This window comes from Anser anser, assembly GCF_964211835.1.
Source record: "Anser anser genome assembly, chromosome: 9".
Lineage (NCBI taxonomy): Eukaryota > Metazoa > Chordata > Aves > Anseriformes > Anatidae > Anser > Anser anser.
Genome location: NC_139729.1, coordinates 15,094,217 through 15,120,995, shown reverse-complemented (window position 1 = coordinate 15,120,995; position 26,779 = coordinate 15,094,217). Strand labels below are relative to the sequence as shown.

Sequence of the window (26,779 nt, the reverse complement as noted above, 5' to 3'; positions counted from 1 at the left end):
AACTTACAAAAAGCTTATACTTATGTCTGTATGTTTTCAAAGTAAACGTGGAAATCTGATCATTTTAGCTAGAACTTAGTTTTTGTACCAGCTATTAAAATATTTGTATTGCTTTTGCTTTCCCAGGTTTGAAATAATATTATTTTAAGTACTTTGTGTTCGTAATGGAGATGGCCGTTCTTACACAGAGCTATACAGCGCCAAAGAATGTTTCTTAGTGCTATCTGTGAGTGCCTGCAGACTAGTTAAGCATCACTGTAAATGTATGACCGCTTGAATTTGCCAGAACTTGAGCTGGAGAAATGTATCCCTGCAACCATAAACAAAACTGGACTGAAATGTCCTTGCTCACAATGAGCTATATAAGCCAGAGAGGAGAGCAGAAAAGAGAGGGGAGATTTTAGCATCACAAGTGCAGGGAGGAACCACGTCTTCCACCTATACATTGAAACAAGAATTGTCATTTGGCAGCAGTGACCTTATCTGTCGTACTGACACATCTGTGTGCCATGCTGTACTCTAGCAAAAGCCAAAAACACACAAGTGCTTCTGTGGCCATTCCTCCTTGAGTCTTAGCTCACTTATGGTCTTGTGTGGGTTGTAACTTTAAAAGGAAGAGATGGCAGCAAATGAGCCAGAGTCACTTGCAGGTTTTTGTGTTTGTTTTTTTTCTCTCAAAGCCTTCTGACCTTGAAAAGCCTTAAAGCTGCATTCCCCATGAAAAATAACTTCTACTTAGTGCTGAGCACGTGTATTGTTGCACAGACAAATAGACAAATAACAATGTGAGTACATGCCTTGATCATTTATCCTCCTTGGAGGGCCATAAACCATGAGCAAATGCAACAAAGGCAGAAGATTAATAGTGGCTGCATAATGCTTTGCATTTTTCATAATGATTCTCCACAGATAGGATCAGTAAGTGTCACTAATTGGTAGGCGCTTGTTCAGCAAGGGTGGCCCGATCCCCTCTCCAGTGCAGTCGGAGGAAAACCTCCTGTTCTCATGTAGGGGAGCGCAGGAGCAGCCCCCTCGGGGGCTGCCTACCCTGCTCCTCAGCAGATGTCACCGTTGAGGCGAGGGCTGTGCAGTGCAGAGGAAGCCCCAGCAGCACTCACAGACAGCACCAGCCAGCCTGCCTGGTGCAGGGGTGACTGTGTGCGAGCCCGCTGGTGGCTATTCGGACTTGAGGAGAAAGAGAAGGTTGGCCACAAGCCAGCTGCTGAATTTAACACGTATTCAGCTGAATGACTGAGCTGGCATAACAATGTAATCCTGCGGTGTCCTGCTGACCTCCTTCAGGTCTTCTCCCTGCATCGTTAGCTGCCCCTGGTGCTTGTCCCCCATGGAGACAAGGGTGCTGTGTAGGAAACTGCTCGGCAGATGCCCTGCCCAGCATTGTCCAAAGCAATGAGAACGCAGAGGAATATCCCGTTCCGATTGCTATGGAGGGTTCTACGGGTTTGGGAAAAGATGTCTCCATCAAACTTCTATCAAATTTGCCTTGTTGCTTAAAATGCTTTTTCAAAAATTCTTACATAAGGAATAAGAGCTTATTGTGCTTTTTCTAGTGCTCAAAGTCTGAAATTACAAAGTTGCTTATAGCCAGTGTTGAGGGAGGTAGAGGTACCCCTGCTACCTGCTGTGTTCAGGCAGAAGCCTGATCCCCACGCCCGAGCACATCCATCTCAGTGCAGTCTGGGTGTAACACATGGGCGACCGTACAAATGGGCGCTCTGAGAGGCGAGCTGGGAGCACAGCCACGAGTCAGATCCCTCCATAAGACCTCCCACACTGATTTGATGAGGGGCCCAAAAGCTGTGAGCCCCATTTGAGCTGACCACTTGACTTTTGAAATTGCCACAGGCACACGCTTTTCCTCTTGCCAGCTCTCTGAAATGTAAAGCATAAAATGCATGGGGTTATACTGCCAGAATTTCCCAGACAAGATCATCTTACAGAGATTCACCCCAAAATCTGCCCGATAGTGTGGATCTTTTTCCATTTCCCCAACTCCAGAATACCCCTGCTCACATTCTCCTTAGCATCGTTTAGTGTCCCTCTGCTCTTGTGCAGCTCTGGGGATGTCTGTCCTGCTCCAGCCCCAAAATGACATTGGCATGGCCTCGCTGCAGAAGGGAGGGTGTGGGACAGATGGAGCTACAGAAAGGGGAGAGGGGAGAGCATATGGGGCTTTCCAAACTCCTTCTGTCTGCAGCCCTCTTAGCTAAGTGGGCTTTGTCACTTTCTCTTTTCCCCACTCCCAGCTGAAAGCTTTTCTCAACTTCCTTCATCCTATAGAAATCTTGATTGTCCGTTCTTCCCATGGAGGCAGAAGAATAAAGAAGGCAGATTGTTAAGCGAGGTGAGGCCCAGAAAAACATCACTTTGTTAGTGGCTCTGGCAGAGAACAAGCACATCAGGGAAAAGCTGTCAGTGCTTTTAATGGCTCTGCTGACCAGCCTCGCGCTTTTTCGCTCATTGCTTTACCAAATGGTAATTCACTTCACCTCTCTCTTTTTCTGGCTTTTTGTACTCTTCTCTCAGTGCAGTGTCTTGAGTACAGTATGGTTTCAGTCTGGCTTCTTGGCACTGCTGTAATAAAAGTATTTTTGTTACTAAAGCAGTCAAATAAAATCCAGCAGGCTTGGGACATGAACATTTGTGGTCAGTCTCGAGACCAAAACCAAAGCAGCAGCTTTGTTCTTTTCAGACAGATCATCAATTAGCACCGAAATGGTAACATACCAATAGGACTTCCTGCCTCCGGGCTGCCTTTTAAAAAGCATCCAAGATCCACAGAATAGGGGTTGACATGATATGGATGTTCATACAGCATTTACCCTCACGAAGGGTAAACTTCTGAGCTCTCCAGGATGCTTCTCAGAGCTTGCTCTCTACTATATACGTGGTGGTGGCAGCAAGCAAACCAGTAGTGCTTGTGTGAGGTAAGGATTTGGAAGGAAAGGATGCAGAACATCATGAAACCCCCTGCGTTTAGGCTGAGAAGAGGCATGCCCTCCCTGTTCAGAGGATAAATCGAGCATTCATTGCTAAAACGTAGCATCAGGTACTTGTGGGGTAATCGGAGATAATCGCTTCCAGAAAAACTGTTTCTGAAAAGAGAGACTGTCTGCCAGGCATCCCTGAAGGAAAAGAGCCTCTCTGCTGCAAACCGAGGAACATATGCTCTTCCCTCCACGCTGTTCTGTATGGCAAAGCAAAGGAGCTTTTAAGAAACGTGCTGACACACCAACATACCTTTGATGTTCAGTGTCCTGGCGCAAATGGAAAAGCAGGAGGTGGACAGTGAATGTCTGAGTGGGGGTTGACTGAGGCCACCAAGGGGCTGTGTTAGGACGTCTGAAAACAAAAGGAGAGGTCAAGAGAGCAGGTTTCAGCTTGTATGTCATATCTGGGCAGGTTTCCTCAAACTCTTTAAAATTTCTGGGTCTGACTGTTCCACTTGTTTGCCTTGTGACCAGCTTACCAGTGCCCGTGTCCCCCACGCAGAGCCATGGACCTGAGATCGTTCCTCTCCTTGCTTTTTAAAACCATGTCTCTGCAAGCTGACAGCTACGTTTTTATAGTTAAAAAAAAAGAATTGTTTGCCAATGGAGATTCTGTACTGCTTCTGAAAATCCCTGCCTATAAACATGAATCTAGAAGACAGGAATACCTGAATCCCCCTCTAGGCATAAGTGAAGTAGTCTCTTACCTAGGTAACATGTTGGTGAGGTCAGGGAAAGAGCCATTGCCTCACTGTGTTGATTTGCTATGTGTCAAGGCTCTGGAGAGTCAAGGTGCTGCTGCTGAAAGAGAACTTCAGACATTGCAGGGTGAGAAATCAGAAACGATACCCAACGTGCAAAGGAGCCCCTGAAACTATGCAAACCAGAATTTGGATGCAGTAACTCACTGAAAGTCAGGAATTGACCTGAGAGAGACTCAGAGAGGAACAAAGACTTAACCAGGCTTGCTAATGCAACTGGAATCACCTGGGAAGGACTGTCCGTGTGACAAGAGATTTTGTCTTCTGAGGGTTTGTTCTTACAGCTGCAAGAGAGATGCACCTGGAGCAGGAAGCGGTTCTGTCTGGCAACGAGGAGGATGCGCCACACCTCTGAAACCTCTGGCTGGGTTTGTAGCTGGAATAGCAATGCTGTGTGCTAGATCAAGATGAAGGTTGGGTGTGAAACTGTGGGTCCAGGTGCTCAGGAATTCAGGGCGAGTTCTTTCTTCAATCTGTCCCTGTCTACCTCAAAGAAACATGATTCCTCAGAGCTTTTTGTGGTAAAATATGTGCTCTATTTTGAAGATGTTTTATTGTCTGAGAAGGGATTTTAGCATGTTTTTTTTACATCTCAAATTAATTACAAACATAGCTGGAAGTAAATTATTGGAAGCACAATTAGGATTAAATCTTGGTGAAATTTTATGAAGTAATTAGAATAGCATTCATAAAACCAATGGCCAGATCAAAAATGCAATTTTGACAAAAGCACATCTGCTAGATCTCTTCTTATTAAGCACTTTGACCTTCTACTAAGAACAACAGGAAGTTTGGCAGGTGCTATGATATGCTCTCCTCACAAAAAGCTGGAACGACAGTTACAGTAACCGTGAAGTTTGGGGAGTTCTGCTTCCAGAGAGCTGCTTGTGATTTTTTACTTGTCCCTATGAAAACTTCCCACTGAGGTCAGTTATTCTGTGAGCTCAAAAAGAAAACAACCGAAATGGTCATGTGTGCATGTCCCTCCCACAGCTGACCTGGGCTCAGGTTTATCCTAAGCTTGCTTGTGTTCTTTTCTCTATTTCAAACCCAAACAAAGCCTTATGTGCTTGAAAACTTGTGTGGTTTTTTTTTGTTTGTTTTTTCCCAGCTTCATTATTTATTCTGATCAAAGATGCTACCTTTTCCTACAAAGTTTGTTTCATTAAGATCTTCCTAAAGATAACAGCATGGCTGTGAACAGTTATTTTGTGCTACCTGCCAGTAGGCCAAAGCCAATACGAGCTTGTTGCTACATGGTGTTAGAGGTTGTTGTCCCTTGTTCTCGTGCCTCTGCCATGCGTTCCCTGCCATCCCCAAATACTGTTCTTTGCAGAAGGTGGCAGTTTGTCACCTTGGTCTATGAGAATGACTGCTATCTCAGGAGCTGGAAGGGCACTGGTTGCGTCAGCTGGAGGAAAGGCTCCCATGGATTTTCTTTAGAGCCTGTGAAGGGAGATACTACAATGAAGGATATATAAAAATACCTGGATTTTCTGTGTTCAGATTTTAACATCAAAGCTTGGGAGTTGGTAGGGTTGTCTTCAGCTATATCCAACAGAGGCAGCATGCTTGTGCTGACTTTCTTTCCTGTGGGCTCTTCTAATACACAGAGTAACCGTGGATAAAGTTAGAAATCACCTCCTTAAGTTAAACAACAAAATACTTCAAGTAAATCATAGGAAAACTATGTGGAGACAGGTCTTCATGAGCAGAACAGTCACAGATAAGTTGGCCTGCACCATGATATAGGGTGTGGGACTCTTCTCCACCTGTCCTTTCTGTCTGTTGCCAATGCATTTGCTATTACATGGGAATGGGTCATCTCTTTTCCCTTATCGTTCGCACCATTACTGGAGAAAACTCTCCCCTCCATGGACACCCTAGAATTCCTACCTGAAACGCCTTACAGAAATTTTCAAGTGGGAATGAGAACCTACCCAGAAAATGAGAACTTTCTCATAATATTTTCAATTGAAAACCACAAACTGTAAGTCGTAGCTGAAGAAAAATACGGACGGTTTCCAAAAAAAGCCATGGATTTTATTTTATTTTATTTTTAAAGAATAAGATACTGAACTGAGTAGCACCCTGTAGAGTATAGTGTATTTTTGTTAACTCATTGCAATCAGGAAAACATGCTGATTTTTTCTTTGTATACTCTATGCCAAGCTTTTTCTAAAAGCTCTCCTTGGCAGCTTAGTTTTTCATGGGAACAGGGTGTGGTGAGAGTACAAATTCTCCTTTTCTTTTCCAAGTGTTTATCTGGCCCAGGGAGACAAGTGCAGTCCTTGGGCAAAAGCAGGAACGCACCTTGTCAGGCTGTCAAGGGGTGGATGCCAGCCCTGCATGTGGGGATGTTTCTGCTGCTGAATCCTCAGCTACAGGTGAGGGAGAGAGGCTGCCACTGCTCAAAGGCTTCCAAGAAAATATATATTTTTTTTTTTTCTGTAAAACATTTGAGTCTGATTTGATTACTGTTAAATTCTCCTTCCTTACCATATGCTGCATAAACCTGCGTGTCTTGCATTCATGAGCAAAGGTCTTACAGTTCTGTACGGAGATTCCTTGAGGAGGGTCTTGCACACAGCTGTATTCATCTGAAATGGGGAGATGCTTTCGGTTAATGTCCTGCAAGTACAGACTAGTCAAAAACGCACATTTCCAGATCTTTCTTTGCACTGACAGAGCAGAGACTCAACCTGCAATTAAAAGGTTTGTTGTTAGTCATGCTGTGGGACTGCTGTGTAGGGGCTCTGACTCCTCCTACAACGACGGGAAATCAGAGGGACTGAGTGTCTGTTGTTGGGGGCAGGGGTGGTTTGCTTTGTTGTTTTTCTGCATCACCTGCTCAATTCCTGTTGTAACCCTGCCTCCTGTCATCCTCTTCCTGAGCTGCATAAGAAGCAGTTGCAGCTTTGCTCTGTGAGCGCAGAGCCCAGCACGGTGGGACCCCCGGCTTTGTAGGTGCCACTTTGGTGGGGACGCTGGTCAGTGTCAGCTCCTGAAAGCAGAGGCGCCCGCACTTGGGCCAGCTGCTTTCGGGAGGCGCATGGGCAGGAGCACTGCCCTGGTGCATGGTGCTGCCCGTTCCCCAAAGCTCCTCTGGCAGGACGTTAGCGAGGCAGCAGCAGCAGCCTCTCAACAATGCCTGGCAGCTTTGCTACCTTGAGAAACTGTATGCCTCTGGCAGCGGGGTGAGCAAACACAGGATTCACTTGGTTGTTAGTAGTTCTTATCAACAAAAGAGCCCGACTGAGATCTTAAAATTCACGTCCTTGTATGTGAGAGGAAATTCTTCCATGTTAGGCTTCCACAGTCAGGAAAGTTAAAACTGCCTTCCAGTTTGTGTGAATGGAGAGGGAAGGCCAGAAGCCACTTGAAACAAATGCACTAATGGCTCCAAAATGTGACTGAACTGACTCTGCTTGAATCCTGTTTTGAAATCCCTCAGATCTGTCATCTGTGTGGCTCTCTATCATCTTCAGTCAGATCTAGCTGTAAGCCCTGTTTCCCAAGCCCCATCTGCAATTTGGGCACCACCACAAAGGTTGCATGAAAGGAAGAGGACAAGGATGATGACGAGCAGCTTTCTGTCCTTCTTCCAGAAATGATTTTGGAAGTGTTTCATTACCATTAGGCATCAGGGAAGCAGGGGAAAATATGGCTTCATTACACAGTGCATTCAAAACACATCACAAGTCTTTGTTAAAAGGTGACCACAGTGATATTGATCAGTGTTTGATTTGTTTTGCTGTTGCATCAAAGCTCTTCTGTGCTTCCCTGAGCACGTTTTTTCCGTTTTACTTTTCTTTTTTCCTTTTTAAATTATGGAATCACTGCAGGTGAAACTGGAGTCTTGTGTTACAAACATCTTCCTATATCCCAAGCCCTTCCTGTTGGTGTTACATAGTGCATTAACCAGGATTGTGCTTGCTGCTTTGCATTATCTTTGCATTATCTTATGAGTTGCTTTATTTCTGCCAATATATACGTCTTTCTTTGGAAGAGAAAGTAGTGGCTTTTTTATTGTTATTATTTATTTTTGTACAAATGAAGTCTGCAAACCTGTACTCTGATTTACCAGCAGCATCTTTCCCTGGCTTCATCGAAGAAATTATGGCTATAATATCTATATGGCAAAATGACAAGGCTAAACATCACTCTTCTGAGATCACCATATTCTTCCAGCAGCAAGACTTTCCCAGAATTTATTTTCATTCCATACGTTGTATCTGGTGCATAGGTGTAAAACAAATAAACAACCTGGAATAAATTTTGGATATATAGAGAAAATACATTCTGAAATGGTTATATTGGAGTGAAAACTCCTATACAATCTCGGCAACTGCTAAATAAACCCAGCTGCAGAATCTCATGGAAGCTGTTGATCTCTCTTTCTGTTTATGCTTTGATCAAAAATTTTGACTGCATATTCAAATGTAATATCGTACATACCAGTAAAGCCGACCATACAGCACTGTATGTTAAATCATTTGTGTAGATGTAGAGATAATGTGCCTGAACTGTCCGTAAAGGTAACTAAGACTTTTGTTGAGCATCTGGAAGGAACCCAGGGTGAAGGTAGCTGGCCAATAACATATAATCTGTTGGGAAATATTTATCAGACCAAAAATAAACTATAGCTTATAGTTGTAGTGAAGTGGGCTGGCATGATTTGTATGCATTCAAAGCTGTTGTCTTGATTATTGCTTCAGGCCTTGTTCTTTGGCAATCAGGTATTAAAGAGAACTGTTGTGGTTGCAAGGGTTCTTACATCTTCTTACATCGGAGAAGTGGTAGGGAGATTTTCTTGCTCAAATTTACAGAGGTGAAACTGAGGCAGAAAGCTGTTTGGTGTCACATTGGCAGGGTTTTTACGACTGGCCGAGGGGATCTGCAGGAGAACCAAAGTGGATGAGACGCCTATTTCTGTTCAAATTGAAGAGAAGCAGCAAATAATGTGAAAATGAAAATTTAAAAATAACCCCCGAGTGACTGCAATTTTCATAAACTCATCTGAGCTAGCTTTAAGAAAATGTGTTTCCAGATCAGACTGAAAATACCACCCAAGAATGTAGACATGCGCTTGGGTTCTCATCCCAGCCAGTGCCGAAACAGATAATGAAAAAGCAAAAAAACGTTGACGCCAGTGCTCCTCAGCCCAGTTCAGGCATATTTTCTGCTGTGAATGACTTCTCTAAATGTCCTTGCTGGGGGCATAGATACAGGCCAGATGACTGCCGCTGACCCAAATCTCTTTTCACAGTACTGCCTATGTTTCAGACACATTTCACACAGTGGCTCCTGCAGGCTGCTGCCACTGGCTGTTGCGAACAGCCCAATTTTCCTATTGCTGTATATTCCGAGTGATCAAATGTCTTGGGGAAAGAAAACAGGGTAGAAAAAGCTTTTCTGTTCTTTCTCTCTTCATATCTCTGTGCTACTGCAAGGGAAGGGAACATTCAGAAAGGAAACGTTTTTATTTTGTGAAAATTGCTTTTAAAAGTAACTGCAAAGAGTATTGCACTTTTTTTTTTTCCTAAAAAGAGGTTCTTTTATCTCTTCTTGCTTTTTTTTTTTTTTTTTTTAGCTGTAAAGTGCACGTCATTGCATGGGCCAAAATACACAAATATTTCTTATTTTACCAAAACTTTTTTCTTCCTTTCTTCTTCCTTATTCTTTCTTCTTCCTTTCTGCAAATGCAAGGTTTGTTTATACTTAACTGGTAACTACCTGATCTGCTGAGGTTTCAAATGATCAGCCAGCAACCCAGCAGAATACCAAATCTCTTTCCCTCATCTCATCCCTCATCAAGTATCTGCTGGAGTCTGATCTGCTAAGGCGAACAAGGCTGGTGGAGCTGCTCAGCAGGCAGGAAGGTCTCTTCCTTCTGCTGGTCCTTGGGCCTGGACAAGGAGCTGATGGCTGGGGACAGGGCTGGGAGGGTTGGCAGGGTCTGCTGGGTCTCGGCAGCACAGTTCTTCTAGGAGGGAAAGTATTTCTGTTGCTTGTCTTGCAAGGGAAGCGCACCCATTTGGTAAACCGTGCCGAGTCCTCAACGTCTGGTATTGTTAATAGTGTTTCAAACAAGCAGACTGAAATCTGCAAACACTGGGGAATCCAAACCCAACAGCTAGCCAGGCTGCCTGTCAGTACGCAGCAAAGACACATTGTGTGTTTAACCTGAGCAGCAAGGCTCTTCCCTGCATAGTGAATTTTCTGGTCACCATGTGTAGCTCCCCATGTGTTGTTGCCCTTCCCCATCACCCGGGGACAGGGCTGTGTCCTGGAATCAGTGACGGATGTGTGGACGGACTCCTTCCTCGCTCTTGATCTCAGGAGAGAAGCATGGTGGAAGGAGAGGTGCTGTGCTCCGGGCTTTAGGCAGGGGCTGGTTAAGCTGGTTAGCTAACATAGGATCCAGCCCAGGCGTACTGCTGACAGCTTTCAGAACATTTCCCGGGGATGGATTCCATCTCACCCTGGTGCAGCCTTCCCACTGTAACTGCACCTCTAGCCGTCAGCAGCTCAAGATGCATGCAAGGCACTGGGCTCTCCTGTCTGCTTCACGTTTTTCCACAGCTGTTTAATTTGCGTAGTCTTTTCCTTGCACATATCTGGTTCCACATGTTACCCTGTCAAAGTAAACATGAGGTTGCAAATAAATCCCTGATGCAACTGTGACAGTGTTGGTGAACAACAGAGGGTGTTCGGTTTTGTTGGCAATTACAGCGGGAAGGAAAGAAGCTTTAGGTTTGATTTCTCTTCACTGTATGATTCGGGCACATGTATGCAGAGGTAGTAGGGAAAGTTAAACCACGTTAACTTCTAATGTGAATTACTCAAATGCAAGAATCTGAATTTTGCAGGTGAAATTTCCTTACTAGAACATTGTGTTGCTTCAGTTTGGGTTTTTGTTTTTAAATGTTTGGACTGTGCGTAATGTATTTTACGTAATTGAGTGAGTACCCATATCTTTATATAGCTTGTCTACTGTGGGCTCTTCAGTTAATGTCAGACCTCAGAAACGATACAGGTACGTGTATTCAGAAACACTGCACCTTCCAGTACTCTCTCTGAGGACTAAGCATAAAACCGTGTGTGCTTGTCTTTAGGCATGATGCTTTCTGTAGAATACGTGGGACCCTTTCTCCAGGTGTTGAACCTCCTTGCGCATCCATTTGTTGAGTTTCAGATATTGCCGATCAGTGACTAAGGCTTTAATTTCTTTTGAAAGCGAATCTGTGCTCTTTCTCTGGGGAAGTCTTTGCAAACAGTTTTAGGACTATAATCTCTGACAAGGAAAGTCCTTTGATTTTAATGGAGTTGTGTCAGCAGGGAACTTGTCTGTTGGATGTGACAGCGCATTGGAGACAGCCTGATGGCAGTAGTGTCTGTTGTCGTCCCTGCAGAGGGGAACGAGGACACAGATAATCCTCTTCAGAAATGACTGGGATTCTCTGGGTTCCCCACATGGTCTCAGAACAAGTTTCATGCTGCTTCTGTATTTCTCTGCTGAAAACAAAACAAACAGACAAAAGAGTAACTGAAGTCTACATAGCTCCAGCCAGTTTAAAAACCTAACATTCAGAAATGGACCTCATGAGTGTCAAGTCAGGTAGCAGCAGCAGTGTGCCGTACCGTCCAGCGTGGGGACCACACACCCAGAGTTCCTGTGAGAGGGAGGAGCAGGGAGCATGGAGTTCTGCTCGAGGAGCCCAGCGGTAAGCGCTGCCCATGGCTTCTGCGCCGTGGTGCTGAGCTGCATGCTCTGACCACAGATGTGTCTCCCACACACGCTGCCACGCAGCATGGGGGCACTAAGCAGAGTGGCCCTGGCAGCGCTGGTGTGCTTACACCATGCTGCAGGCTACAGCACGGATATGTGCTTGCACTGCTGGCCCTTATTGGCATCAGATTTGCACACTGGCATCAGTCACGGCCATGGGACCCGTCACAGAAACCTTTCTCTCTATTCCTTCTTTAGAAGCTCTAGATCACCCCCCTGGGAAACATTGCTCTAAATAGCTTTAACACTGGCAGATTTTCACAGCTTTCTAAATACCTGTGTCCTCCTCTTGGTTAGCATGATGCAAAAGGGCAAAGTGTTTGCATCGTTTTGATGTGAAATAACCCTAAGCTGACATACAGTCCTGTAAAACCTCTTGAGCCTAGTGGGCCCTTTCCATATTAACCATTCATGCAGCCAGTAACAGGGAAGCACAACAGCAAAAAAAGGACTGCAACCTGAGGACATAGCAGGTGGCCCTGCCCGAGTGAAAGGGACTGGATTCAGTAACGTCTCTGCTGCCATGTCCTAGGAATTTGTGCCAAGTGTTTATTCATTAATATTTATTTTGTAAAATGTCATTCGGCAGAAACTAAGTTTGGGGGCCTTTCAAAAAGCTGCCTTCACTTCTCCATTTTATTCCAGCTGAAAAATATCGACATGGCCCAGGCAGAGGCTGGGAGCTGCATGTGGGTTTTGCTGCATTTTCTGATAAGCTAAATCCAGTAGTGGTGGGTAACTCTGGGAGAAAATGAAATACTAGTTCTGTGAGAAATATAAACTCTAGCAACTGACTATGTTAGCATACAGTGAATGATAATAGGATCCAGCGTTAAAGCATCAATTAAGCTTGCTGTAATGAGTGCCTATTGTATATCAGGACCACAGTCTTGTCATGGAAAAATACATGAGGATGTTTTTAATGAATGCTGTATCCATTATTCCAATATAGTTCTTCCCGGAAGAAAAAACAAACAAACAAAAAAAAAGAAACGACAACAAAAGAACCTTCTTTGCATGCATCCACTTTTATGGGAATAACTGCAAGTGCAAAACAAGCTTCAACAAGTGTGTTCAGGAGAGGAAAGGGGGCTTTGTATGAACTGTAAAAAAATTCTACTAAATTCTTACTTGCTGAGTTACCAACTGGCTATTAGAGAGACGAGTCTGATAAGCACTTAGCTGGAAACTTCCCATAAGGAGGAAGGAGGAGAAAACAGATGCCCATTTAACTAGAAGTGTGAAAAGCACGTACAGAAGGTCAAAGACTCTTGAGACAGGGAAGATGATGAGATGCATGGTCTACCAAAAAAGACCACCTGTCTGAAGTGGCAGAACAGATTGTAAAGCACTGGAAGGGGGGGAAGAAAAGACATGCTAATACTACTTTAAACTAAGGGTGTGGTGTGAGGAGCCAAAGTAAGAGAGATGAAGTAGCCAGGGTGGAGTATCTGACAGCTGCTTTGCTTAATTTAACCGAGATGTACGGAGAAATAAGAGTCTTAAACAGAGTGCCCGTGTTCTTGGGGGGCTGCCTTAGAGAGCAGTTTCCCATAGCACAGACGAAGCTGAACAACTCTGAAAACATGACCACTCAAAGACACTGGTCCTGCATGAAACTGGCCTCTTAGAAATGCTCTATTTGGTGTTCCTGTCTTCAGACTTTGGTTTAAACCATTAAAGCATTTGGCTCTAGGTGTCTGGAAGACCCCAGCCTCTCTCTTGATAGGTACAGTGACTATCTCAAACTGATCTGTACTGGTATATACATGATATATATATATATCATATATCTATACTGATCTATACTGATCTATACATGATATATATATATCATGCTGCTTTCAGGAATAAGGCCTCAGAGCAGACGATGTACCTTTTATGACACATGCTGAAAGGGAAAGAGCACCTGGCTGGTAGGTGAGCAGCCTTGCTGAGCTCCTGGGGAGAACTGCCCCCGACGTATGCTGTGCTAGGCAGGAGGACATGAGCTGCAGCCAGGGCTGCAAAGCCAAGGAAACATCAGCTACGCAAAGCACACCAACAGCACAGCTAGAGGGATAGAAATTGTAGCGATATTGCTTCTCCTTTTCTGAACTCTTAAATGTATTGGTTAGTGAGGTAAGTTCAGCTGCACTACGAAGATCTTGGATGGCTGATGATTGCTGTGCTCTTGAAAGGTTCTTTTCACTGAAATTCCTGATACTTGCTCTTTACTTTGACTCCAGTCCAATTGCCTTGCCTGAAAGACTGTATAACAAGCTAATAGCCAGGATGACTTAGTGTGTTTAAATGCTTGTGGCTTTGGTGTATAATGCAATATGATGCTGTCCTCTGGGACAACGTGGGAAAATGTTTTTAAAAAAAAAATTCCATATGCGTTTGCAATATTAGAAAGGCAGCTTGATCAGGTTGGACAGGCTCAGCTGCTTTTTATAGTAGGACAAGTAAAACAAGAGTATGTTTCTCAAACTCTTTGGATTAAGAATTTTTTTTAGATGAGTAAATATTTACAGAAGTTACATTTAATGGATTCTTCACTGTACATGGATAGCTTACTTTATTTTTTATTGTGTCTTCTACAAACAGACAGCTTGGTAGACCCAACTTTCTCTTCATTTAACCATGTATACTGGGGCAAAAAAATAAATAAAATCCAAAATCAACCTCAGTTCTGGTATTCTCAATCACCTCATTAAAGGTTTGCATGTCTACTTAGTCACAGGTAGATATTCAGTTAATTGCACACCTGACTTCTGCTGTGTAAAGTAAAACTGCAGGCTAGTATGCAGCAGAAAATACCTTTCCAGAAATTCATCAGACAACACCAATTTCTGTGTTGCTGTTCTTACAGAGAGGGAGACAGTTTTGCCAGGCTTTCAGCAATTTGTAATGGAAAATGTGATTGCAGGGACCTGATCTGTAGTGATCTGAGATCAGTCATGGTGTCGGAGGGGATATGCAGCAGCCTTTGTCCTTGCAAAGGCATGAAAAGCAGGTCTAGTCCTAAAGCCTTTATTGTGGCTCTAGGGGTCTCCTCCACGTGAGGGCCTCAGTAGCAGCCTCAGATTTTTCCTGCATGTCAGTGGTGTGAATCCTGCTAAGCAGCATGACGATTCTGCAAGATGTCCAAAGCTACAAGAGAAGAACAAGTATGTTTATGCTGTCCCCATGAAAGTATGAAGAAAAGGGGCACCTGGAGGAAGTACAGTCAAGCCTGAGGTATGCTCTTCCAAAGTGAACAGAAGTAAGTTATGAGATCCTCACATGCTCACTCTCCTGGTCATAAATAGTGAAATTAGGTGTTGGTCTGGAGACGGGAATGTGAAAGCAATCCTCAGTGCCCTGGGCATGGGATCATTCTGGTCCTGAAAAACTTTAAAAGGTTCTTCCTCATTCAGTCCCAGTTACTTCTGCCTATCTGAACACAAACTTCTGCAGCCTCTTCCCAGGCTTTTTGTTTCTGAAAAAAAAAAAAAAGCCATTTCCATTTAGAGCCCTCCAGGCCCCATCTACTACATCTACTATAAGCTTTTCTTTGACTGCTTGGTGTGGACATTTTCCCTAGCGTACTTTGTCCTGCCCATCCTCCCTTTACCAGACGTGGTCAACAATTAAGCTAATTAAGCTATATGCAGGATTAAGTCTATAGGTCCAGATTCACAAAGGGACTTAGGTGTTTGAAATGGGAATTAAGCTGATTATCAGCATATCATTCTCATTATGCAGTCTTTGAAACTTTTATAGCCTTGTGCTTGTACACGTTTCCTCTAGGAGAGTTCCTGTGTGCACATGGAAGGAACAGAGTTCCCTTTATGTTGTTCCCCCAGTGAGAACTGCCCCAGGGCGAGTCCTGGGGAGGGGGATATTCAACCTCCACTCCATCCCATCCAGTGTTCAGAATATATGAAAAACTATCTACCACACATCCATGCAATATGCTTTGCTTGCTCGATGTAGAAGGAAGGCCTTTTTAAACCATATTGTTTCACACCCTTATGTACAGAGTTGTCAGGGAACAAAAGACATTTTTGTTAGCAAAGGCTCTCAGAGATTTTCTTTCATGTGTGACAGATGCTTTCAGAATCCATTTGAGGAAATCTGCATAATTGATACACAACACCAGTGACCCAGCCTGAATGACTTAAAGTCTTTATTTTCATCTCGGGTGGCTCAGAAGCAGCCAGTGGAATTTGTAAGGCTCCATTAAAGATGTTCAGGTCTTCAGACTCCCTAGCGATAGGGACCACGTAAGTACCTAAGGACAAATAGCCTGGGTTTCATTAGCAAGACAAAATCTGCGGTGTGAAACATGGGAAATCAAATGTGATAAGGAGGTGATTGTGGACTGGTTATGCATAGTGTCAGCCCCAGCAGGCTGACAAATAATAAAGGGAGGAAAAATGATGAGCTCTAAACAGCCACAGTTGCCCTATGTGCCTTGAGTGCCGCGTGGCATCTCTGGCTTTCTGTCAGCCTTAGCAAGGGTTAGCAAGCTCTATAATAAAAAGCCCAAATGGAAATTTTCTGATAATGTACACCACTTGAAGTGCTGTTTCTGTCAGTAGCATGTTGTACTACCAATTCCTCTTTGGATTTTCATCTTTATCTAGGCATAAAGGCTCGTCCCAAAATGAGGAGAACTCAGATGGACTAGTTTCTTCTCTTTAAACAGAAGACTTTTGAATTGCCCAGGCTGTAAGCTTTGTGATTATGATAGAGGGTTTTAGAGAGGCTATGATTTTCCAAAGAATGAAATTATAAACACTACAGGTTTCATTTTAATGAAATTTTACAGGTCATTAGTCTGCTCATTAATGCTTCTCTCTTTCATTCTATGATTTTTTTTCTCAGTCACCAAACCCCAAAACCGTGGATTGTTGCAGTGGCGGTGCCTTGGTTTCCAGGGTAGGGGTAGGGTAATGGGACTGGGTAGGGTAGTGGGACTGCAGCCCCGAAGGTCTGGGAACTCTGATTGTGGCCTCCCACCATGGGGCCCCATGCCAGGGTCCAGCATTCCCCTATGTTCCTGTAGCCAGGATGCCAGCAACATTGAGGAGGGTCTGGGTAATAAATACACTCGGAGTCATACGGTACTCAGTAGGTTTGTGAGAGTCTTGTTATCGGATTTATCTCGTGTTCAGTAACCACAAATCATTGGATCAGTTGCTTATCCTCTCTACATCACCATGCTCTGTTTAAACTGGAGATAAAATGTGGTGTTCCTTCACCTGCCAGGAACTCTGGCTCTGCACTGGTGCCTTTAAGTTCTACACTAGTGCAAGCACCTAGCTTCTGCCACCTTCCTGCGCCGCTCCGGGTGACTGCACGGGCATGGCTGGTGCTGGACACCCTTGAGAAGAGGGGCTGCGAGACCACCCAGCAGGGAGCCGCTCGGGCAGTTCCCAGCTTCTTGGACACTTTGCAGCAGTGCTGTGATCGCACCTGTTCTCCATCAGGTATTAAGTGAAAATCAGTGCTGATCAGTGGGGCAGCATTTGTTCCCTTTCCCACTCTAGTTTCAATAAAGTTTCTAAACATAGTTATAGATCTTCTGCTTCAACTTTCTTTGTAATGATGGCACAAAGAAGCATGTGGTTACAGAGGGACTGCACTTTAGGGGGAAGAAAAAGCTTGATGAAGCATGGAGATCACACAAAAAATGATCGTATCAGTAACCATGAATAAATTGTCAGCACCATTTAGCCTAGTGCTATAATCGCTATCAAGCATTTTAAGACACATTTATGTTTAGTGGCTGGTAAGAGTGAGAAGGTGATGGACCGGAGGATCTTGGAGGTCTTTTCCAACCTTCATGATTCTGTAATTCTATATGGTATACAGCAGCTTTAACAAGCCAGAGGGGTTTTGTACAAGTGAATCCAACAAGGAACAAGGTTACAAATGAGACACCAGCAACAAACTAAAAGGGAAACGCAAAGCCTGAGCTCTGAGGTTCAGGCCCCAGCCTTTCTCTGTTCTGACGGATGAGGAGACTCAGGTCTCTCTTCTCCACAAGTTGGCGAGCTTTGTCAAACTCCTGCAGAGTTGTGCAGCTCTGGGTTAGGCTCCTGCAGACTTTTAGAAACCTCCCAGCCCTCTGTCCACTGGGAAGATGCAGTCCGGGAATTTGCCAGTAAGTAATCTGCATTTGCCTGAAGGCACGGGGACCCTGCTGCCAGTAGATTTTTACGGAGAATCAGCTTCATTGTTTGCTAGGTGTAAAGGACTACACTTACCCAGACACATAGATTGTGATAATGGGGCCAGGTTACAAAGCAAAAAAACAACAAAACATGTTATTAGAGTTAATTCTGGTTAACAAAGATCCTCGTCTTCTGCAGCATTTCAGTTGCTTGTGAGGTGGCTAATCAGCTATCTGAGGGTTAACGTGTCCTGGAGCATTCTTGAAGGAATGGCTTTCTTATCCTTGCTTGAAGCTGGGTCTGTGCTACCCAGGACACCAGATGATTTGCTCCTTCTATAAGCCAAATGGAGTGATCTACCTTTGTTTTCTTACCCATTCACGATTCTTGTGTTTGGAAAGTTCATCATATGGTCTTGAGGAGGTTTGGGTCATTTTGTCTCTTCTCTTACCATTTGGATTAATATATCCATTTCTATTCTATTAGATTGCAAACTGGCTTCATTTTTGTGCTTTTTCATATTTGTTATTGAGCAACTTAAGACACAATAGAAAAGTTTTGTAAATCTGGTATCATCCAACTTATAATTCTGTCTGCATTTTAATAGGACAAATGAAATTTACTACTGGCAATCCGTAGAGTTCAAAAACACTATCAAAATATGGAAATAAAAAAATTGAGGTGTTACCTCTTACACTTTTCACAAGATTCTGTTTAGAGACACCATCACATGTAGTATACAGGAAAATGTGTTATTTTGTCTAGGAAACACTGAACCAGTATGACTCATTGTTTAAATCTATTGCAATATTAGCCTAGGTCCTTGTATTAACCCAAAAATTCATTGTGATAAAGTGGAATTAGAGGATGGTGCAGTACTTAATGCAGAGGTAATAATATGACTTCCCTTATTAGTGCAGGACTGCTATAGCTTTCTAATTGATTTTAATCGGCATTTAATTAGAAACTGTGAATCCCCTGTGGCCAATTCATACTTCACAGTATTCCAAGGTAGACTATTATTTCTTTTCTACAACTGGCTTCCCAATTTCAGGTTAAGAAAATTATGAAATGCTGTTTTTGACTTGCAACCTTTGAGAGTCTTGTGTACAGAGATTGTACGTCATAGGCTTAGGCTCTTTCAGTTCTAAGCTGTAAAGGTCCCCATCACCTGTATCAGTAAAGCATCCCTTTTTCTCTCTCTGCTTTTATTGTGGAGTGGAGTTTCCTAGTGCCAAAGTAGCTCATAGACCACTGTGCTTATGCTTCATGTATCAAAGTATTTCTTCAGGAAATAATCCAAGGACTGCGTGTTCAGAATTTGTGCTAGGATGCAGACAAACGTTTCATCATTTATGAAAGACCGAGAATACCTATGAGTCTCTATACTGAAAGGGTAATAAAAGGTACTCAAATGAAATACCATATTGTTTCAGACCCAGAAAGAATGACTTGAAATAGAGGGAAAATATTCTACTCTTTGAATGAACACCACGAAGAAATCCCTGTGCTAGCATGATATGAAACTTTTATTGCACTCTAGATTTTCAATTGTACTGTATTAAACCATATTAATATTTGTTTTTTCTAGGGCAGTCAAAAATCATTGGTAATGATGAATTTTTCATTTACGCTAGTGCCAAATGATCAGCCTCAGTGCTCCGAGGTCAGTCAATCATCCCACTCTGGTGGAACATTTCTGCCTTTAAGGCAAATGAAACTTTTTTTCCTCTCTATCTCAAGTGCTGATAACTTATGGGACAAACTCACTAACAGCTCATCCCTTGTGCCACAGCTGTTGTCCTATGATCCATCAACATACCTGAAATGAACAGTGATTACCCTGGGGATGAGGGATAGGCCTGCACAGAGCTTTGTTGTGTACCTGAATGTAGATTCTCTGAGAAGCAACTGGATCAAGACAAGTCACTCTATCTAGCCATGCTGTGGCTGAGAGTCTGAGAGTCTGCTCCAAAACTGCGTATAGTTTCAGGGAGATCTTCATTCCAGTAGTCTTCAGAACAGGCATTTAATTGAGTCAAATACAGATAACCTGACTGTGAAGTCAACTATTCAGATCAGGGATTAGTATCCAGCCTTTCTTGCCTCTCTCCCAAGCTCAGGTGTCTGGCCACATCTTAACATAAGTGGTTTTTAGCTCTTAATTGTGGCTTTCATCTAAAAGCATTCAGAATAGTCATCATTCCCACCACTGGAACAACATGAGCTCATACTGAAGCAATATTTTGAAGCATTTAAACAAAACGACCTCCACAAACATTAATCCTAATAGTCCAGTTTGTAACGGAAATCTACAGGATTATTGCCTGAATTGTGGTTTTGCTGCAGGTTTGATGTGTGGTACAGATTTCTTACAATCATTTGCCTCAGTACAGCAAAGGAAAAGGAAGGTATGATTGGCCTTAAACTCTTCGTTTATGTCACGTCCAAAGAGAAGCATCGGACCCTTTGGTTCCTGGCTTTGTTTGGCACAGAAGTGTAACTACAGGGATTTTTTTCAGTGAAATTCATTCATTTTATCTTTCTTTTAGTATTGCCATTCTGAGATTGGTCATATACTGAAACTGGAGTTGTTATATTTGTCTGCATGGTGTATTTAGCCTTACAACACAATATTCCTTTCTTGGATGTATGTCATTTTTTATTGCTTGTGCTCTGAAGCCTTTGAATTTAGCTCAGACTTTGAGGCTGAAAGCTGTTGATTTCTGAAAGGTAAAAATGAACAAAGAAAAACTCCTCCAAAGCTTGCTAAATCAACATATTTGTTTGCAAACCAGCAACAACAAAAAGGTTGCTCAAGAGACTTGCTTTTTTTTCTGCTTCACATCCTTGCTTTGTGCTCTCCTTAAGTCCTGCTTACCCTTTTTCTTTTCTTTAATACTACCTCTTTGTTTCTTCTGTTCCACCCACTATTGTGCTTCTTTCCTTATCTCTTCCTAAGTCTTCTATACCTCCTTCAAGTTTCTCCTCTGAAGGTGAGAACATCTTCCAGTAACTTATCAGCAGACCACGTTCTTGTATGCCTGGCAATGGTGGAAATCAGACATCCTACTACTCCCTGAACGGGATTTACCAGGAGCTGTATTCTTTTACAACTAGCATTTTATTTCTATGCTAGCCCACTAAGCTGGCAGGAATAATTCAAGAATAAGGCATGATACAAAGTGTGGTCAGGTCTCAGGTTGGTTTAATCGGGGAAATACTGTAAATCCATTCCCCCACATGGGCTGTTTAGGACTTTCACAAAGAGAGCACGACACCCTTCTGTGTCCATCTCCTTGACACTTTGATGAGCTGACATGCCTGAATCCAAGTTAAAAGTAATCTGCAGTTGGTATTTGGCTGGGTATTTAATGTGACTGGATAGGCAGTCTTCGTTTTGTGTCTGTATTAGTGGCTGTGTGTGGGCATCAGCAGGCATTTGAAGGCACTTTAGCACTGGTCTAAATATGCTTTTACTATCAGCAATGATAGTACTGCTGTTGACCTCAATGGAAAGAAGTTTGACAAATGCCAAGTGGTTTTGAAAATCTCGCTGAAGTGTTCCACAGTCATCCTGCTGTCAGGAGCCTTAAGGAATAAGGATGTTGAGAGCACTGCTACCAGCTGCACCTCCCAGAGTGGGGGCTGCTGCCAAAGCCATGCTGGAGTGAGCATTACGAGAGTGGCACTAAGTGACCCACCCTTGCTGATGTGAGACAGTTAGGATTTACTTTTAAAGTGCTCCCACTGTAAATGTAGTTTGACGGTACGTATGTCTAAGGTAAAGTTGGAGCAGCACATCAGTAGTGTGTTGGTCTGCACTGAGGACAAAGGCATGTGGGGCATGTGGGAAGTTGCATAAAAATGCAGTGACTGAATCCAAGGCAAACTTGTAAAGCAGTTGTTCTTCACGTTTCTTGAAAATCTGAAATCTTTTACTAGCCCAAAGTGGAAAATGCATTGTGCTTGTATGCAATAAAATATGAGTGTTTGTCTTTGAAAAAATCTATTTATAGGCATTGTCAATGGCAGCCGGTCAGCCCACTGTCTAACTGCTAACCTGCCAATTTTCTCTTTATATTTTTATTAACTGCAGCTTTGGGATTCACAGTTTATTCTAATTCATTCTTAACGATAGTAAGCCAAAGTCTTTTGTGTCAGTACTTGTGAGTCACACAGAAGTGCTGGAGTCAAACTTTATATGGAAATGAATTATGCTGTTTTTTTTTTTTTAATCCATATTCAGAAGTGATTTTTGTGATGTTCTGTTCTGAGAATTGGTATCAAGAAAGGTACATGTCACTAAAAAAATAAAACAAAATATTGCAATATGCATTGTTTTAAAGTATTTTGACCCTGTCCAACTAATATGAATAATTTCCTGGTCTTGGGGATGTTCCTTTAGTCTTTTTAGTTAAGGGTTTAAAGAAAAAAGTTACTGTGCATTTTCAGTGAACCATACCTGCTTATTTCTGAGATGACTATTTGTGATTCTGTTGAAGTTAGTGCTATCTCAGAAATTTTTAGCACAGTTGGAGAAATGCTTGTCTTTGTAATGTATGGTTTTAAGCATGGTTAATTGTCACTTCTGCATTCATTAGCTCCCAAACTGTGTAAATGCACTGACTTGGCTTTAGAGAAGATCGAGCAAGTTCAGTACATTTAGGGCAGACAAAACAAGTTTGTGTGGGTCAGGAAACATTATTTGTGAAATGCCATCCTCCATTATGTGTATCAGTAGCTAGTGCTGTGCCTGCTCTGTGTGTAGGGGGTAGAGTTGAGCTATTCATGCTATTTAGTTGATTCTAGCCATTTCAACAAACTGGACTCCATTTTCTCTACACAGACAGGAAGTCAAAGAAAGATGTATTTAGCAAGAGACAACTTCCTTAAGTTAAAATTGAAAACAATAAAAAGAGCAAACATTTTGAGTGTGGCAGCAGAAACAATCCTTTATTGTCCCAATGCAGCTGAAGAGAGAGAAGCAAAGGCTCAGTGTCAGTGACAAGATCTAGCACCTTGCTATGTTCCTCGAGTTGTTTGAGGGTGTTGAGAAAGAAAATGGAGACAGATCATACCGTGGTATTACTAGGTACATTGTGCATTAAAGGCCATGGGAATTGTGCTTTTTCTGCTAGGAGTGAATTGGATACTTGATGGTGTTGAGGTTTTTTTGCATTGCTCAGATGTGCAGATAAATGCAGTAACAGAAGACTGTCAGAGAAGTTAAAGTAAAATTTTCAGTAAATATCAAGACTGCAAAACTTCTCCTGTTCAGATCATATTACCCTCAAGCAGCCAGGAAAACTATAAAAGAAAGCAAATGGTTATGATAACAAAACGACTGTTCTAATTTCATCTAGTGATAGATATTTGAAAATGATTATATATACCTAAGGTGTAGAAATACACTGCTCTAGTTAACCCCCAAAGAAGAGAAAAAACCATAGGTGAAAACACAGTGGACTCAGACTGTGACATTAAATTGATGTCCTGGAAAAATAAACACAGACGAAGAAATCCCCTCACTGAGGGATGCCCTAGGAAGCACAATCACATAAAATGCTCAGATACTCCTATTTTTTCTTTACCTCTTTTAACCTATATTTAAGAAGTTCTTAGAATTAGATTATTTTTCTTCTTTCTAAGTGAATTTGTAAAAGTGCAGTAAAAATACAGAAAGGAAATGGAGAGTCCACTGAGGACAGGTGACCTAATTTATGGCTTTCTATCCCAAGTCTCATCAGGATGTCCAAGGATAACACCAGTTAGCTCATGATTACTAATTATCAGAAAGGTTGGCAGGGAGACCAGAAATGGTTTTATTAGACCAAGTGATACAGCAAAAGGTGTGGAGTAAATAAGACCATCTTGAAGTTGCTTACGTGTTTTGGACTAACAGAAGTTGCATGTCCTCCTGACAGGACCATGTTGGTTGCCATATGAACCTTCCTAATTACTATCAGTGTATGAACAGCAGTTCTGGATTATTTATTTTCTCATGTACTGAGATGCAGGGCCTTGACTAGACTTGACAGGGTGGGTACCTGATAATTTGGGGGAACATATGCTAAACCTCGGCTGACAGTATTTATCAGTTGGAATCGCGTTGCGTCAGTGTTTGCTGGCTGGGGAGCTGGTCCGTACACAAATAGCAGGGAGAAATAAGAGAAGGATGCAAGTGTGAATTAAGGGGCTGTTGTGAAAATGAGTAGCTTAATTTAAAGAAATGGTTATCTGGAGGGAGAGAGAACAGAAGGTGATGTCTGCTTTTTAATGAAAAAGAAAACTCCAAATAAATGCTGAAACAAATGGCAAGGTCTTTAGACTGACAATGAATAATAGAGCAGCTAGGAAAAGCAATTGTGTGCTTCCATTCTTAAGAAAGCCATTTCTTCTGGCAACCAAGCATCCCAACCAGAGACTGAAGTCTTATTGTAGTAGGAAATGAGTTGTTCTGCTAACTTCATGCATGCACTGAATTGGCTTCAGAGCTTCTACAAGAAAGCTATTTTAAAAGAAGCACCAAGTTGCATGTGAGATTCGTTAATATGCCTCACAGCATTCAGCAGTGTTGATAGTGACAAAATGCACACAATGTACAGAGTTTAAGTATAGATTTAAATATCTTATGTTTGGTTCTCAGTTGATTATGTTGGTGTTAGACAAATATTACCTGAAAGGACACACGTACATTAACTATCAATATAAGCTAGCAACCAGACTGGTAGATGTAGCATGCCCAGACTTGGCTGATTTGTGTACCGAACTTTATTGGGAAACAACAGTGCTGTTTTTTCTCTTGTGAGAAATGATTGCACTGTGCGATGGCAGCAAAAGTCACAAAAATCTGATCGCAAAGTAAAAGTCTCTGTATTATAAACTACTGTCATTCTTCCTTCTTTTTCCTCAAACACAAAGAAAATATATTTTTAATTTAGTAAGAAACAGTAATTAAGTAAGATTCTGATTTCCTTTGGTGGGAAAGCATAGGATATGCCATAACTTTCAGTGTATCAGATGAATGAGAGGCAATCCACACAGTAATGCAGCCCACCTGCTGAAGAGGTAACAATGAGGCCATTCACTAAAAAAGCACCAGTAATTAATGCTAGAGTTATACAGGGTTGTTGGGCAGTTAGTGGCGTGGTGTAAATAAGTATAGTGCTAATGGTACCCTAATTTACACCCATGTTATACAGCATTTAAAGCTATTTAAAGTATAAGCATTATTTTTTATATTTTTTCCTGTCAAAGAAGAGATTCCTTTCAGTCCTACGATGTGTAAGCAGTGGTTTAAACATTTCCTGAGAGAGGAACAGTGAGGTCAGCATTTCTTGTTGTAAACTGTTGTTCTGTTGAAAGTAATTGCAGTTTTCATGATAAAATGTTGTATGTATTATATAAAATGTATTGAGCAATGGTGTAGTTAAGGATATACCAGGGATTTCCACTGTAAAAACCAACTGCCTATTCTGAAGACTTTAATATAGTTGTAAAAGCTGATTATACATTGGAGTGTGAGTGTAAAGATCTTGGAGAAAGAGCTCTTTAGCACACATTAAAGATATCTCTATATAATGGCTTATAAACATCTTCCCTCAAAACCTGACAATATTGAAGGGAGATGATGAAGAGCTACTCAAAAATCCATTTAACTGATAAGCTGAACGCTCCTAATAACTGAATTTCAAGCATCACAGTGAAATAAGTGAAAACAGTCTGAAGCAGAGTCTCGGCTGTAGGAAATCCAGCCCTTTCAGAACGTTTTCTAGACACAGTGAGTTCTTCAGAGCTCATTTAATACTGATAATGTCAGCCCTTTAGGTACACCCAGTGAGCACCGGCTGCCTGTCTCTCTGGTGCCAGGTGCCACAGGAACAGAGCCCGTCAGTCAGAGAGCTTGCCAAGGGGACACCCGTCGGTCTGCATTCTGGACAGGAGCTGTCACCTGCTGCCTGCTGGGTGAGTGCATGATGCTGAGGCTCTGTCTATACCTGCAGAGAGGTTGGACCTATGCATGCTGTGCTGGATCTCAAGGCAGAGGAGCCTGTGCTGCTGGCTGGGGGAGGGCAAGTTCCTGCCTAGACATGGGTGTTGGGTAGGCACGGCCAGAGAGGTAGTAAGATCTGCTGGGAGAATGAGCTTAGTCGTTTCCACACAGCTCAACACAGTTAAACTGCATCCAAACCAAGGCTGAGGAGCCACCACAAAACTTCAACTTTTTTTTTTTTCCCCTCTCTTGATCCTTCACTAACTTGGGGATCTCTGGAATGTATATACTCCATCTCATGCAGAAAAGATGTCCTAAGTCCTACACAGCTACAGATTATACACTTGGGGTGCTCTTATGCTCTCATCTCTGCACCTGAGCTCCAAGACTTAGAGGATACAAGCAAAACTCATTACGAGATGTTTATGGAAGGATGACTGTTGGCAACACAACAAAAACTTGGGTATATGGGAGAGTAAGCACCCTGCAGTGAGGTATACAGAACAGGTGTCACAGCTAGCACTCAAGTACAGTGGACTTTTTCTAAAACAAGAAGCATCATGCTCAGTACAGGTTAGTCCTGTCTGGCTCTTGCTATGAAAGTAAAACACTACTTCAATCCTGGAATAGATGCTAGAGCTTGTGAGCAAATATATGCCAGTCTCAACCTGAAATGCTGGTTCAGAAGGGCCCATCTCTCTTCCAAATAAAGAAAAGGACAGAACTTAAATGAAGGGGAAAAAAAACAAAACAAAACAAACAAACAAAAAAAAAGGAAACTGGAAGTTAGTAAGAAGAGCTTTTTGTGAAGCTAAAGGGAAGAAAGATTACAGTTTTAGATTCAAGGTTTTCTTGGTTCTCCAGTGAAGACAGCAATTAGAGGTAAATGTATGTATGGGAATTCGGTGCATTTAGCTTATCTAAAAGAAGAAGGGGAGAACTGTTTAATGGACAGTGTCTTCGTGGAGGGGGAAACCATCTAGTAAAGATTTCTTTAAAGCAGCAAAGAAGGACATAGTGAAAACCGATTGCTGCAAGCTAACACTAGACAAATTTAAATTAAAAGTTGAGTG

The 26,779-nt window shown here is 42.5% G+C and overlaps 1 long non-coding RNA gene across 1 annotated transcript; it reads right to left on the bottom strand.

Moving 5' to 3' along the window:
• Positions 1–86: 86 nt before the first annotated feature.
• Positions 87–25,522, bottom strand: LOC310904438. Its single transcript, XR_014588337.1, has 3 exons — positions 3,719–25,522; positions 3,262–3,363; positions 87–2,595 (listed from the first exon to the last, which is right to left on the bottom strand). It is a non-coding gene; the product is annotated as an uncharacterized lncRNA (long non-coding RNA).
• Positions 25,523–26,779: the final 1,257 nt, after the last annotated feature.